The 16,233-nt window shown below is 33.0% G+C and overlaps 1 protein-coding gene across 1 annotated transcript in view; it reads left to right on the plus strand.

The window, feature by feature from the left end:
- Positions 1 to 16,233, plus strand: part of LOC106106960 (lachesin-like) — a 96,574-nt gene that overhangs the window by 46,278 nt on the left and 34,063 nt on the right. The window lies entirely within an intron of this gene.

Below are 16,233 nucleotides of genomic sequence, written 5' to 3' on the forward strand. Positions count from 1 at the left end.
CATCCATCTAAACTTTCGCATTTATAATATTAGTAAGATGTGAAAGTTTAGATGGATGTTTGTTAGAGTTTGTAGCCTAAACTGTTGAATGGATTTGGATGAAATTTGGTATAGATGTAGAGGATAGTCTGGAAGAAAACATAGGCTACTTACATTTGTTTTTTTTAATTCCACGCGAACAGTGTCGCGAGCAAATGCTAGGAATAATTCTTTCACCGATAGAAAGGTAATTTATCTGTGAGTAACATAGGCTATATTTTTTAAGTCCACGCAGACGCAGTTGCGAGCTACAGCTAGTATTGTATAGTTACTTAATAATTGACTAGTCGTCTTCTAAAACTGAATTTAAAAATAAAACAATCAAACAGTAACTGACATCGTAGCTACGCCATAACATTGGAAATGTTTTCCCGCCTTACAACCAGCAATCATAGATTATTTATTCAACAAAGAAACAACAAAAAAAAATCAAATTAACTATACTCTTTGATACTTTTGCTCTTTGACAGGTCAGATAGCGACATCTATTGGTAGGACTGCAATGTTCTGTCCCTTACATTCTCTTTGATTAAATAGAGACAGAAAACAGTCGAGTTCTACAGTGAAGAGAAACGTTTTATAATTACAGTGTTCTTTGTTCCGTATTTCTAAAGCCTTACGCGAAGTCTTTATTTACTCTGTGGTTTTCATCCGTCAAAGAAAAGGTAACGGTCAAGACGTCCTTATTCTAGAAAAACTTGAAAGAAATTTTATAGAACTGAAGCTTTTTTAAACAGTTTGTAAAACTTTATTTATTTTTTAGTAGTGTTTTGTACTATAATATCTTTGACAATCCCATTTTAACTATACTAACATAGAGAAGAATAGATTTGTATTTATGTTTTGAAATAACTAGCTGTTCCCACGCGGCTTCATCCGCATGGAATTATAAAAACTTTATTTTATTATTTACATTTGTTAAATTATCAATTACAAATGTCAAAATGACATGTCATTACAAACCTTGGCAATCTTGCTTCCTTAATATTGGCAGCAACTTATGGTCTCTTTCCCACATTAGGGTTTTTATGCAAAATATTTACCACCTATGTTTAATGGCGTGAAAATATATAGCCTAAAGCGTGAGGTAAGTGTAGGGCTTTTTCGTAAAGAAAGAATTATTCAAAATTATTGTGTAATTGCTGACATCTTAGGCAACAAAGTAGTGTGTGTTTACGCTTCATTATAATAGAATAAATTCAAAACGTAATGGTTTGATTTTAAAAATTCTTTCACCATTAGACATTTAATTTTAAGTGACGAAGTTAATAAAAGAGAAACTTTTTCTATTGTAAATAAATCCCAATTTTTATGACAGATATTTGCTGTCTCTATGACTCCTAATAGTGATGAAAGGGATATAACAAAGATTGTGGTCTTGTAATATCGACGCGTCTGTGGGTCAGGGAATGGACTATTTCCCGAGGGAACCATAACATGGAAGATAGTCAGAAAAGGGAAAGCAATTTGTAATATAAAGAAAAGATTGTTATTTTTATAATGAAATATCCACTTCACTGTACAACATTTTTATAACATACTAGCTGTTGCCCGCGTCTTTGTCCGCACTGAAATAAATTTGAAATATATAGCCTATGTTACTCAGTGATAACTTGTTATTTATTGGTGAAAGAGTTTTTGAAATTGGCACAGTAGTTATTGAGTTATTTCAATGCATAAAAAAGCAAATCTTTCCTCTTTATTATTAGTAGACTAGCTGTTGCTTGTGACTTGGTCCACGTTTAATTATAAAAAAACTTACTAAACTACCTATGTTACTCAGTAATAACGTAGCTTTTTGTTATTTGAAGAATTTTTGAAATCAGTAGTTTTTTTTTAATTATTTCAATGTATAGATTTGTAAGAATAGAAAGAGATGGGACACGGATGGATTGCGTAAAAGGTGACATGATCAAGAAGGGAGTGATGACTGAGATGAGGTATGATAGAGTTATTTGGAGGACAAAAACCTGTTGCGCCGACCCTACGGGAGTAGGATAAGTAGATTTGTAACTTGCAACAAATATGGTAACCCCAAAAACTATTGGACCCAGTTTAATAATTCTTTAAAAAAGCTACATTATCTAAGATAGAATATTCAATGTTCTTTGCAAGATGTTAAAAACCGCCATTAAATTTAGAAATATGTCATTCTACGACAAGCTAACCCTCCAAAGGCTCTCTAAACTAAACAAATCCTCTACACGGGCTCTACCACTACATTGTCTGTCAGTAGAACTGATCAGTTGAAATTTTGCTTACACAATTTTAACTGAACAGAACTCTTCAATTATTCAATTAAAACTGTCTGTATAAAAAGGTTAGCAAATAAAATACCTAAAAACAAGGAAATAATTTAGGAGTCATAAAAATTCATTCAATCTCTCCCGACCGCGTTTAAGAGCTTTTATAATCCGAGCTTTTTCTTTGAAAGCTCTCTTAAGAGGAAATCGATTTGGATTTGATGGTATTTTTAATTCAATTATAAAACCCCTGTGTACTTTAGACTTGCGTTTGAAAGGTGGGTAGTTGAAAAAGGGGATGATTTAATATTTAAAACGAATACAGCTTTTACCCATTATAGGAGTACAAGAGAAGTGTTGCAGAGGATATGCTAGAGAAGGGATTTAGATATTATGATGTGTTAACTGTCGCCCGCGACTCCGTTCGCGTGGATTTAAAAATAAAAAGTAGCCTATGTGTTATTCCAGATAATCCTCTGCATCCATACCAATTTTCATCGAAATCCGTTCAGCTGTTTAGGCTACAAACTCTAACAAACATCCATCTAAACTTTCGCATTTATAATATTAGTAAGATGTAAGAGTACATACTGTACACTACGTAGGGGAAAGTATGTATTGTGTTGAAGATATGCTAGAGAAGGGAATTCAGAAATACTGATAGATTTGTTGGTACATGGGCTGATATATTTAAATTACACACGGTCGAAGTCACAGGCAGAAGTTAGTTATATCAAAACCTTGCAAAGATGCATGTGTTAAGTTCAAATTTTACAAGATAAAGTTAGGGGTTAACTTTATTATGTTAGTAAGTTTGGATTGAGTTAACTGGGAGGTTAGTTTACCTGCTTCCGGTTAAGTTATAGCAAGTAAATATAGGTTAGGTTTCTAACTTAATTGCGAAACTTTAAGTTATTCATAGTCGAATAGTATTTATATACATAGTAAGATGTTTAAGAAATTATTGTATGGACAAATGTCTGTTTTAGAATCTTTCTAACATCGTAATATAATGCATGGATGTTTGTTAGAGTTTGTAGCCTAAACTGCTGAACGGATCTTGATGAAATATGGTATAGATGTAGAGGATAGTCTGGAAGAACACATAACACACTCACTTTTGTTTTTTTTAATTTAACGCAGACGTAGTTACGGGCGTAAGCTAGTATTATTATAATTGATAAATTATTTTCATATGTTATTTATTGTTTTTTTTTAGTATTTACAAGATATTGTACTGTCTAAAATTATTGTGAATTATTCTGTTAATTAACTATTTTATAAAAATATGCCTAATATCGGTTTACAATTTGACATTGAGTTAGATTGTAAAACGACATGAAACAGATAGATTTTCAATCGAAATGCTCTTACATAAATTAAGAATGTCTACACAAAAACATCCCTTGCGTAATTACAAGGGTTGATTATTAATTTGTGTGACAAGGGGGTTGTAAATCAAAGGGTTCCGATAGGGGCTGGTTGTAGTCAATAGGGTTGCAAGAGTGTGTTCACATTGCACGATACGTCGGAAAAGATTTAAACGTCACGCCATTTTAACGAAATGTATTCAGAAATAATATTAGTAGTTTACTAGGTTTCGCCCGCGACTCCGTTTGCGTCGAAAAAAAACACAAAGTGAGTAGGCTATGTGTTCTTCCAGACTATCCTCTATATTCATACTAAATTTCATAGAAATCCGTTCAGCCGTTTAGGCTACAAACTCTAACAAACATCCATCTAAATTTTCACATTTATAATATTAGTGTGAAATATGATTATAATGCCAGCTGTTGCTCGCAAATTCGCTAGCGTATAATTAAAAACATAATAAAAAATAGCCTATGTTACTCACTGATAACATAGCTTTTTAATGGTGAAAAAATTTTTGAAATCGGACCAGTAGTTTTTGAGTTATTCAAACACATAAAAACAAATCTTTCCTCTTTACTACATTAGGATAGATAAAATTTCTTAACAAGGATCAAATTAAAATAAAATCCTAAAGACGTTTTATTTCCACGCGGACGAAGTCGTGGGCAAAAGCCACTAATAAGGTAGACGTCATTCATAACGTATAACGTCGTATAATGGATACATACAGAAATCTATCGTGGGAATATTACTAATTTGAAAGATCAAAACGTATGACGTCCGCGTCCAATTTGACATTTAAACTGATATCACAGGTCATAGGGAGATCTCCCTTCCACTGACCTTTCCGTCCCCTTCTATATCACCGTCTCTTTCTTACATCTAACGCCCTGATTACACTGGCGTGGAACGGAGCATCTTTTAACGCGTATAATATTTTCCCGTACAGTTTTTATGGTTTTTTTATAACATAAGGTGGCAGACAAGTAATCCGCCAAAATGGCGAAGCGACCGCTGTCCATAGACATCCGAAATTGCAGATGCGTTACCTACCCTTATCCGACAAAGGATATTTCCCCGTCCTATGCATCTCCTCCTCCGTTAAATCCACTTCCCCTTCCACTTATAAGAAAAGGGCGGTAAAGAGAAAGGGACTTAAAACTACTAAACCAATTTTGATAAACGATTTGTTAGTAGATTCGTCTTCTCCAAAATGTCATAGACTATATAATATCACAAAACATATAGAATGGACGTAAGTATAGACTACATAGAAAGTGAAATAACAAAGTTCGAATCTTATTCGCCATAATTTTTTCACTTCTAAATGTTTTAAAGTCGGGTTTTTTTTAATAAGTGTTATTAGAGCGTTATAATTGTCAAATTATTTAGATATTACATTGTCGTTTTTATTAAATACCACCTTTCTAAAGACTCCGTACGCTTGGTATTAAAAAAAAGACAAAGGCCAGTAGCTTATGTGCTCCAGACTATCCTCTACATCTATACCAAATTACATCGAAATCCGTTCAACAGTTTAGGCTACAAACTCTAACATCCATCCGTCAAAACTTTCGCATTTATAATATTAGTATGAAGTATGTTTTTTTCACGCAAAGTCACGAGAAACGGCTAGTTATTTATAATTATATTTACATCTTTATAAGTATGTTTAAATAGATTTACTCCTCGTTTCAATTTAATATTAATTCTCAATAGTTTGTTTAAAATTCCCGTCAGTGTAATCGGGGCGTTAGATCCGTGTTATTGATGTCGTCTCATTTCGCGCAGCGTTGAGTAAAATTGGTCGCACAAGTGTTCGGATTTGACACATCGTATTAGTACAAGAATTAACATGTTAATTATAATGTAACTAGCTGTTCTCATGCGACTTTATTCGCGTAAAATTATGAAAATTTTATTTTATTTATATGTGTCAAATTATCAATTGCAAATGTCAAAACGACATGGCGATGACAAACCTTGGTAACCTTGCTTCCTTGATGGTAGCAACTTATGGTCTCTTTCCCACATTAGGGTTTTTATCCAAAATATTTACTCCCTAAGTTTAATGGCATGAAAATATATAGCCTAAAGCGTGACGTAAGTGTAGGGCTTTTTATTAAAAAAGGAATTATTCAAAAATGTGCGGTAATTGCTGACATCTTAGGCAACAAAGAAGTGTGTGTTTACGCTTTATTATAATAGTATAGATGTATAGATAACATATTTATGTATAAGTCTGTAATTACCTAACCAGTCTCAATTTAAGTTGTAACCCAGGGTAACTTAAGTTCAAACTAGTTCAGCGTCGGCTAACTTGAACCAATATTGGTTTGTTCGACTCGATACCGTTTGCATTAAATGAACTAACTTTTCAACTAACATAGTTAACTACTTATTTTCAGTTACTCGTTAGTTATTTTCATGTATATTTTTATGATATTCTAGTTGTTTTTATTTCTGACAAAAATAACCTTGTATTTCAAAAACCTGAAAACACTAATAATAACACGAAAACATAAAAAAAGAAATAAAATAATGTGTACTTAGTTTTGAAAATGTCAATTTCTTTACAATAGATGGCGCTATTTTAAAAATATTTTACATACAACTGTATAAATGAAATTTCGCATCATTGATAAAATTTTCTCTATTTAATAATAATAATCATAATAATAAAGTCATTTAATCCATTCAGAAGGCAAACATCATACACTTAATTACACAGTTGACAAGAATAATGACGGAGGAAACGAAAGTTTTACAAACAACAAAATATATACGAATACACCAAAAAATCATAACTTTCAATATTTACGACACACTATGTACAAAATTTAGTAAAATTGCATTTGTTTAAATAAAAAACGTCGTCATATTACAAGCTACACATTCTGCTCAATCTTTCGCGCCTAAAATTCTCATTGTATTTATTTCAAATTATATCTATTGCTTTCTTAGTGGCCAGTATGATATTTAATCTACATTATTTTTGCAATTCAAACAATTACAATATTACTATTTGATACAAATATGCTTTTACTTAAAAATGAAAGAAAAAGTATAAACAATTATCAGCGCCATCTAGTATCATTTATAGTTTAATCACAAACTAAAATTATATTAAAAATTCAACCCCTCTGTATCAGGTCGTGACGTTAGGGGGTTGTAAGTTTATAAAGTCACAATACTGAGTGGTGAGGGTGGAAAATTACGATAAAAACCACCCTCGAAATCCAATTGATTTTCTTTTAGGGGATGTTTCACTCCTATAACTTATTGATAGAATTTATAAGTAAATATAAGTGACTTTTGACTACATAGAAAAAATAAAGCCGCTTCCCGCTGTCTGTCTTTATGTAGACTTAAAACTCTAGCTGTTTCCGCGCGGCTTCATACTCGTAAAATTATTAAAACTTATTTTATTGTGTACATTTGTCAAATTCTACATTACAAATGCACAGACAAAAAAGGCCTTTGACATTTACAGTTACCATAATAACCTTCCTTCCATAATGTTGGCAGCTTGTAGTTTATAGTCTCTTTCCCACATGAAGATTATTCCAATTTATCTACGCCCTAACTTTAATAGCTTGAAAATATATAGTCTAAAGCGTGACGTATGTGTAGGGTTTTGATTAAAAAAAGAATTATTCAAAAATATGCTGTGATTAATGACGTCATACGCCTCAAAGTGTATGTTTACGTTTTATAAGAGTATAGATAGAAGCATGCGAAGATTGCCCTCTTATCGGATAATAAAGTGTTAACTTAAGTAACAATAAATCTTAAACACACATTAACAGCTTGTTAAACTAAACTAGTACTCGTAAACATAATAAATAACTCTGAGAAGGAATTATTTCTCCCAATCTTACCAAGAGCACATAAATCTAAACGTCTAACGGTTGAGTATAATTCTAGTGTTAATTAGAATCGAGTACTTAATGTTACTAGCTTTCTTCTGCGACTCTGTCTACAAGGAATCTTACTAATATTATAAATGCGAAAGTTTAGATGGATGGATGGATGTTTGTTAGCGTTTGTAGCCTAAACGGCTGAACGGATCTCCATGAAATTTGGCACAGGTTTAGAGTCTGGAACACATAGGCTACTTTTTATCCCGGGAATAGTTATGGTTCCCGTGGAATTCATTAATTTAGTTTTTTAATGTTTACTCGATCATTCTGCAACGGTGCAACTTATTGAAATTTGGCACAGATATAAAACAAAGTCTGGAGTACATATGGGATAAGCTTCATCCCCGAGAAATGTCCGGTTCCCGGGATACGTAGCTTTTTGTAATTTATATAGCTTGTATGTTTTCTAATACTATAATGAAGTCGCGGGCAACAGCTCGTTTAAAAATAAAGGTAAGTATACTATGTTCTAGACTATTCTCTACAAGTATATCAATCATCGAGACCTCTTCACAATACAAACTAACTAACATCCATCTAAACTTTCACATTTATAATACATACTAGCTTTCGCCAGCGACTCCGTCTGCGTGAACTTAAAAAAAAAAACAAAAGCAACTAGCCTATGTGTTCTTCCAGACTATTCTCTACAAAATTTTATCGATAACCGTTCAGCCATTTAGGCTACAAACTCTAACAAACATCCATCTAAACTTTCACATTTATAATATTAGTATGATTTAGAGTGCGCACTTTTAACTAAACTATAGGACAATTGTTTAGTCTAGCTTTGATTCCTATGACCTTATATGGAGGTACTCAACTCGATTAGTGCAACTAAAGAGTTGGCTGCGAAACAATCGACAATCATATGTGCGATAGTTTAGTCAAAAGAACACTATCTTCGTCTTCTTTTTTAAGTTAAAAATAATAATTATTTTTATCCAAATGTTTGTAATAGATAAACTCAAAAACTACTGGAGTTATTCAAATAATTCTTTCACCATTAGAAAGCTGAATTCTCACTGAATGTTATAGGATCTTTTAATACTAGTTTTCGCTATCGGTTTACTTTTAAATTAAGTATTAAAAATATCCTATAACACTCAGTGAGAATTCAGCTTTCTAATGGTGAAAGAATTATTTGAATAACTCCAGTAGTTTTTGAGTTTATACATTACATACATAGACAAAAATCTTTTCTCTTTATTATGTTAGTTTATATTTCAATAAAACTTTTCATATAATTATTTTTGTTAGGAAAATACTCTTTAGTTAAATTATTGATTGATTTATATACTAATACTAGCTGTTCCCATGCGGCTTTATCCGCAGGTATGTATAAAAAACTTCATTTTATCTTCATATGTCAATTTATCAATTGCAAATGTCAAAATGACATGACATGTGACAATTTATTGCAATCTTGATGTTCGCAGCAACTTATGGTCTCTTTCCCACATTGGGATTTTTATCCAATTTATTTATTTAAGTTTAAGCGTGAAAGTATATAGCGTAAAGCGTGAAGTAAGTGTAGGGCTTTTTATTCAAAAAATGATTATTTAAAATATGGTGTAATTGCTGACATCTTAGGCAACAAAGAAGTGTGTTTACGCTTTATTATAATAGTATAGATAAGGAGGAAAACTTTGTATTTTTGTATGTATTGTTAGAAATATAAATTATCTGTGCGTATCTATTTATATAAGGCAATATTTTCAATTTTTACATTTTAATTTCTCACAGTTTTCAATAAAATAGGTTAAACGTAACAGAAAAATAGCAGTCTCTAACCTTTTTTCGATATAAAAGCACAAAACAAATATCTCCTAACCTCAAATAATGTTTTCGTTACCCCAAAAATTCCAAGCGTTCAAAAGAAAATTGAAAGAAAGAAGTTCCCTAAAACTTTCCAATGTCGTTCCTTTGATGTAAAACGAGGGTGAAGAAATATTTTACGTGTATTATATTTGTTAAAAGAATTAACGTTTAAAAAAATTATTTACACCAAGAATTATACAATAGTTCCTAACGAGATTGAACAGAATTTTTTTTACTGGTACTATCTCTGAAAGGTACTATATCAGTCATTGCCGTCTCGTGTATTGACTTGTAATCTATACTATTATAATAAAGCGTAAACACACACTTCTTTGTTGCCTAAGATGTCAGCAATTACAGCATATTTTTGAATAATTCTTTTTTTAATAAAAAGCCCTACACTTACTTCACGCTTTAGGCTATATATTTTCACGCAATTAAACTTAGGGGGTAAATATTTTCGATAAAAATTCTAATTTGACAAACGTAAACAATAAAATAAAGTTTTACAATTTCATGCGGATGAAGCCGCACGGGAACAGCTAGTAAAATAATAAAAACATTTTACTGATAACAAGCTCCATCTTTTGTTACAAAAAACAATTATTTTCTAAAAATCAAATTTAATTTAATGACATCTATTGGCAATTAATTTAAATACAATTATATTGACTTGTTTTAAGGATTTATCAATAGATGGCATCACAAGAATCCGATAACGTGTGTTAAATTCTATACACGTACGAATTGTTATGTAGAAATTCGATTCTTTCAAATTCAGTCGGAATCAATACGCGAACGCCTCACAATCCAATATACTCGGTACAAAACATTCCTCCTTCAGGGAATAACGGTTTTGGGAGATTTAGAGAAAGGCAACAAAGCTTTTCTTACAAGGTCTCTTGTAACGCTTTGGGAGTTTGTGTTTGCGATTTTATATAACTGGCTGTTTACATGCGGCTTCAATCGTAAATAAAAAAAAAACTTTATTTTATCTTACTTAAAAATATTATAAATGCGAAAGCTTAGATGGATGGATGTTTGTTAGCGTTTGTACCCTAAACGTCTGAACGGATCTCCATGAAATTTGGCACAGGTTTAGAGCATAGTCTGGAAGAACACATAGGCTACTTTTTATCCCGGGAATAGTTAAGTTTCCCGTGGGATTCATTAATTTAGTTTTTTAATGTTTACTCGATCATTCTGCAACGGTGCAACATATCTTATTGAAATTTGTCACGGATATAAAACAAAGTCTGAAGTACACATGGGATAAGCTTCATCCCCGAGAAATGTCCAGTTCCCGAGGGATACGTAGCTTTTTGTAATTAATATAGTTTGTATGTTTTCTAATACCACGCGTACGAAGTCGCGGGCAACAGCTCGTTGTATACATAAAACTTTTTATGCAATTGTCAAGCAACGGCACAAATGACATAAAAGGTCGATGACATTGGATAATAAAGCGCGTACACCTCTGACTAGACTATCGCATAACTTTAGTCTCGTTTTGATTATAGGAAGCTTATAGGGAGGGACACTACTCTATGTTTTGTTGTACTAAACAGTTGGCTGCGAAACAATCGACAATCGCACAATAGTTACAACAGTTTACAGTGATAGTGCCCGCTTTAACATCTTAGCACTGCAGGGCACCACGACCACACAGAAGACAGCCGTGAAATGGAAGCAATTCTGTGTTTCGTCTGATGAGTGTGGTGCCGGAGGACTAATTTAAGTCCCTTTCTCTTTACCAACCTTTTCTTGTAAGGAGAAGTTGAAAAGGGGAAGTGGATTTGACAGTGGAGGAGATGCATAGGAACAGAAAATATCCTCTTTATGTGCGTCTCCTCCTCCGTCGTATAAGGGTAGGCAACGCATCTACAATTGCGGATGTCTATGGGCAGCGGTCGCTTGTGGCCGCTTGCTCGTTTGCCACCTTATGTTATAAAAAAAAACTCTTGCAGTGTCTAGCAATCTTAGTTCTTTGCTATTGACTTGTTTTTGTCGCTTTCCCGCATGAGGGATTTTTTCTAAATTATTTACCTTCAAAGTTTAATAGCGTGATATTTCATAGCTTAAAGCGTGTGTGTAGGGCTTTTTTAAAAGCAAGAATTATTCAAAAATATACTATGACTAGCTGTTCCCGTGCGACTTCATTCGCATGAAATTATGAAAATTTTATTTTATTGTTTACATTTGTCAAATTATCAATTGCAAATGTCAAAATGACATGACATGATGACAACCTTGCTTCCTTGATGTTGGCAGCAACTTATGGTCTCTTTCCTACATTAGGGTTTTTATCCAAAATAATTAACGCTCTAAGTTTAATGACGTTAAAATATATAGCCTAAAGCGTGTAAGTGTAGAGCTAAAAAGAATTATTCAAAACCATGCTGTAATTGCTGACATCTTAGACAACAAAGAAGTGTGTGTTTGCGCTTTATTATAATAGTGTAGAAGTATAGATAGTTCGTTATACACACAAAAATCAATCTTTCTACAACATTTGTGCATATTGCACCAGTCAAATTCTCTAAAAACGCTCCATAATTGAATATAACAACCCCTAACATCCCCTGGGGGAGCCAATGGTATGGAAAGGCGTAGGGTGCGTGTTATTTCGTGCGAATGGCGTATTTATTTTATTATTCAAACGCCATGAACATACATGACGCGGTCAAAGGTAGTTTGACCTTTCACCTTTGAGATAAAATTTTTAAAAAAATTTGCGAGGTTATCTTACTTCTTAATAATATTATAAATAGGAGAATTTATATGTATGTTAGTCTGTATCCTAAACTAAACGGATCTCGAAGATTGTCATACATGTAGAGAGTGGAACACATAGGATACTTACTTTCGTTTTTTTTAATTCCACGCAGAGTCGCGAGCAAAAGCTAGTTAATAACATTAGTAAGATTATATTACCTACTAGCTGTTCTCGTGCGGCTTCATCCGAAATTATAAAAACTTTATATTACTGTTTACATTTGTCAAATTATCAATAGCAAATGTCAAAATACCAATTACCTTACTATGGCAATCTTGATTCCTTGATGTTGGCAGCAACTTATAATCTCTTTCTCACATTAGGGTTTTTATCCTAAATATTTACCCCTTAAGTGTAATGGCGTAAAAATATATAGCCTAAAGCGTGACGTAAGTGTTGGGCTTTTTATTAAAAAAAGAATTATTCAAAAATATGCTGTGATTGCTGACATCTTGCAACAAAGAAGTGTGTTTACGCTTTATTATAATAGTATAGATAGTTAACCCTTTTATTAAATTTCAACCCTTGAAGTCTTAAAAATCGTTCATTTAACAACAAACCCTACTACCATTATAAGCTTCATGCAAAAGGCTGTCTCGAAATGTTCCTTGCAAACGTTTCTTCAAATGATTTATATGCTTCTTGAAGATATATTTAAAATTAGACTAAAAGCGGACGAAGGAAGCTTTGTGCCGCCCCCCGCGCCCCCAGCCTCACACCCCCAACACCCCCGGCAACCTAACCACCCCCAGGACCAAAGTAATCCCATGTATCACCTACAGTTTTAGAGAATAGGTACACCACATTTTCTTAAAACCAGGACAGTCCTACTATTATATTTCTTATATATACTAATAAAAGAGGAAAGATTTGTATTTTAGTATGTATTGAAATAATTCACAAACTATTGGACCGATTTCAAAATATCTTTTACCATTAAAAAGCTACGTTATCAGTGAGTAACATAGGCTATATTTTTAATTATTTTTTAATTTCATGCGGACAAAATCGCAAGCAACAACTAGTAGTAAATAGTAAATTTAATGTGTAGTCAATACGCATAAGAAAAGTGATTGAAGTCTAGTCTTACTATGGCTTAAGCCTTCTCACAACGTGTTAGCTATGTTTGTAAGCGCTTAGGGCATTAGGGGATTTTTGACTAAGGTATGTCTTATTTAGGCATTCCTCAAGTCTCACGTGTAGGGTATGGTCACCCTAATATACTGCAGTGCTTAAGAAAACTTTTAAACAACATCTGGACATCGCAGGCTAAAGTATGCTCGTTTTAAATTGAAAATCTAAAATACGACGGTTATAAAAAAAAGGTATTTTTAAAATAAACTTACCTGAACTAACCTGAACTGTTTGTTCAATGAATTGGGTTAGTTTAATATTTTTTTTAATAGATGGCGTTATTTTCAATTTTTGTTTTTTAATTATGATATTTGGAGGATAAATACAAAGGAAGAGGAAGACCGAAGAAAGTATGGATGGATTGTGTGAGGATATGCTTAAGAAAAGAGTGGATTCAGATATGATGGCTGATAGAGATGTATGGAGCAGTACTTACTGTGCCGACCTCTATAAAGCATAAGTGGATGATTTGGAAGATAAATACAAAAAAACAATCATTTTAGATTTATTAAATATAAAAAAAAAGATGTTAAATTAATACGTAATTAGTTTTAAATGGTTTTTTATTCGTTTTTACGCATAACCTTTATTGCAAAAAGAATTACATTCGCCTCTACAATCCGCTTCGTTAACCCTAAAAAATAAGGCGAAGGGATGATAAGGGTTGGCTATTTTAGATTATCCCTTCAAGACATTAATATGAAGCAACATATAAATAAATCTCTCTAAATATTAGGTTATTTGGAAAGGATTTGATACTCGTTTTAGGTAACTAACTCTGAAATAGACAGATTCATGAAGATTATTTTATTTACAACTACCTCGCGACTTCGTCCACGTGAACATAAAAAAATATAGCCTATGTTACTCACTGATGTAGCTTTTTAATGGTGTAAGAATTTTTGAAATCGGACCAATAGTTTTTGAGATATTTCAATACATACAAAAATAAAAATCTTTCTTCTTTATAATATCAGCATAGACAAGCTGTTTCCCGCGACTTCGTCTACGCATTATTAAGATAAAAAAATAATATGCCCGTCTGTCAGCTAACCTTCAGTGAAAGTCCGGTCAAAATCGGCCCAACCGTTTCGGAGATTTCCCGGAACAAACGCGGCTTATGACAGACAGACAAAAAAATTCGATATAGGTTATCAGTAACGCAATTACATCATCTTCCCGAAATCTGGAATTTTTCTTTTGATATTACAGACATTCCAATTTTATTTTATGTATATAAAGATTATATGGACATGTGGTTTTAAGGAACTATCAACAGACGGCGTTAGTGATGCAAAATGTCAATTATGCTTCCTCTATTTTTCAATCTTTTTGCGTGTACTAAGGTTGTTCGACCAATCAAACGCTTTAATAACATCTACAACGCTTTGGCACTTCAATATCAATTCAATTTGCGATACTTCTAAATTCGTACAACTGTGCAAATCGCGCACTCCGCCATCTGTGCGCTCTCAATCAATAATATCGAGTTTGTTCGGTGTTCGGACTGACGTGTACAGTGACCATGATATCGTTAAATCTAGGATAAAACTACTGTGGTTACAAATCAACATGTTATCTAAGATATAATGAACGACCGAACTTACGGTTTCGCTTTCAGCACTTTTAACTCCGAAATAGAAGTGTTCGTGAATTTACGTTGTCAGGTGTGAATTTTAGTCGAAAATATAGTTTTTAAATTTTTTTTCGAATAACAAATTTGTATCTGTTTATATTAATGGAACATAAATTACAACGCTTTTGATCCTTAACGAACTCTGTTATAGTATTTTGTCCGACTTCCCAAAAGAAGGTACTGAATTCGTCTGTATGTTCTTTTTTTTTATGTGTGTAACGGCATAACTCCGCCGCTAGTGGACCGATTTTGATAATTCTTTTTTTATCCGAAAGGTAATGCTTGCAGGTGGGTCCCATTTTTTTGTTTGATTTTTGGAGTCTAAGACTACGACGTAGTTAAATAGTTTAGCTCAAGATCGCGCGACGAAATTTATTTTAAATATATTTGCCGTTGACCTTGAACTATATAGAGTGAATATATCATCACAACAAACAAGATAATTGAAATGTGTACAATCAGGGAAACTGTCGGTGTTCCACCTAAAAAGCAACAATCGTTTAAACATTTTGAAACGAGACGCGGAACAAAAATCAATATATACAATCAATAAATGTGTCTGTATGAAAAAAATCAGTGATACGCGATTACATTTTTATTATTATCTCTTCACCGTTCAATGCTATCTAATTAACTTGCAGGCGGAGTTTTAGTTCGCAATATTTCCTGAATTAAAAAAAACTACATAGGTAACTTATAAAAAGATAAAATCATTGTCACCCTAAACCCTATGTTTATTATTCACAATTCATTTTCACGGAACCAATCAAACGTGTGCATTAATTAAAATTTTGTCACGGCACTGAGCCGGTTAACCGGTTACGACCGGACACAACCGGATATATCCGGATAACCGGTTAATTGAAATTGAACATCGACGATAAACATTTGACGTTATTGGTCATACCGGATTAGCTCTTTTAAACTATATGTCAAAATATATATCGGTTTTGTGGTATTCACTACTATAGTTTGTCTAAATCCGATAGATTAGTTTGATAAATGACGAATATGGGTTTAGTTTTTTTTTTATATAATATACGAGTAAGTTGGCAAACGAGCAAGCGGTCTGAATCCACCGAAATGGAAAGCGACCGCTGCCCATAGACATCCGCAATTGCAGCACTGCCTATTTTTTTCCCTTCCTATGCGTCCCCTCCACCGTCAAAGCCACTTTTCCTTCCCATCCTCTCATAAGAAAAGGGTGGAAAGGGAAAGGGACTGAAATTAGGCCTGCGACACCACACCACACTCATCAGAGTGTACGCGGAATTGCTTTCACTTCAC

This window comes from Papilio polytes, unplaced genomic scaffold, assembly GCF_000836215.1.
Source record: "Papilio polytes unplaced genomic scaffold, Ppol_1.0 DF824492.1, whole genome shotgun sequence".
Taxonomy (NCBI): domain Eukaryota; kingdom Metazoa; phylum Arthropoda; class Insecta; order Lepidoptera; family Papilionidae; genus Papilio; species Papilio polytes.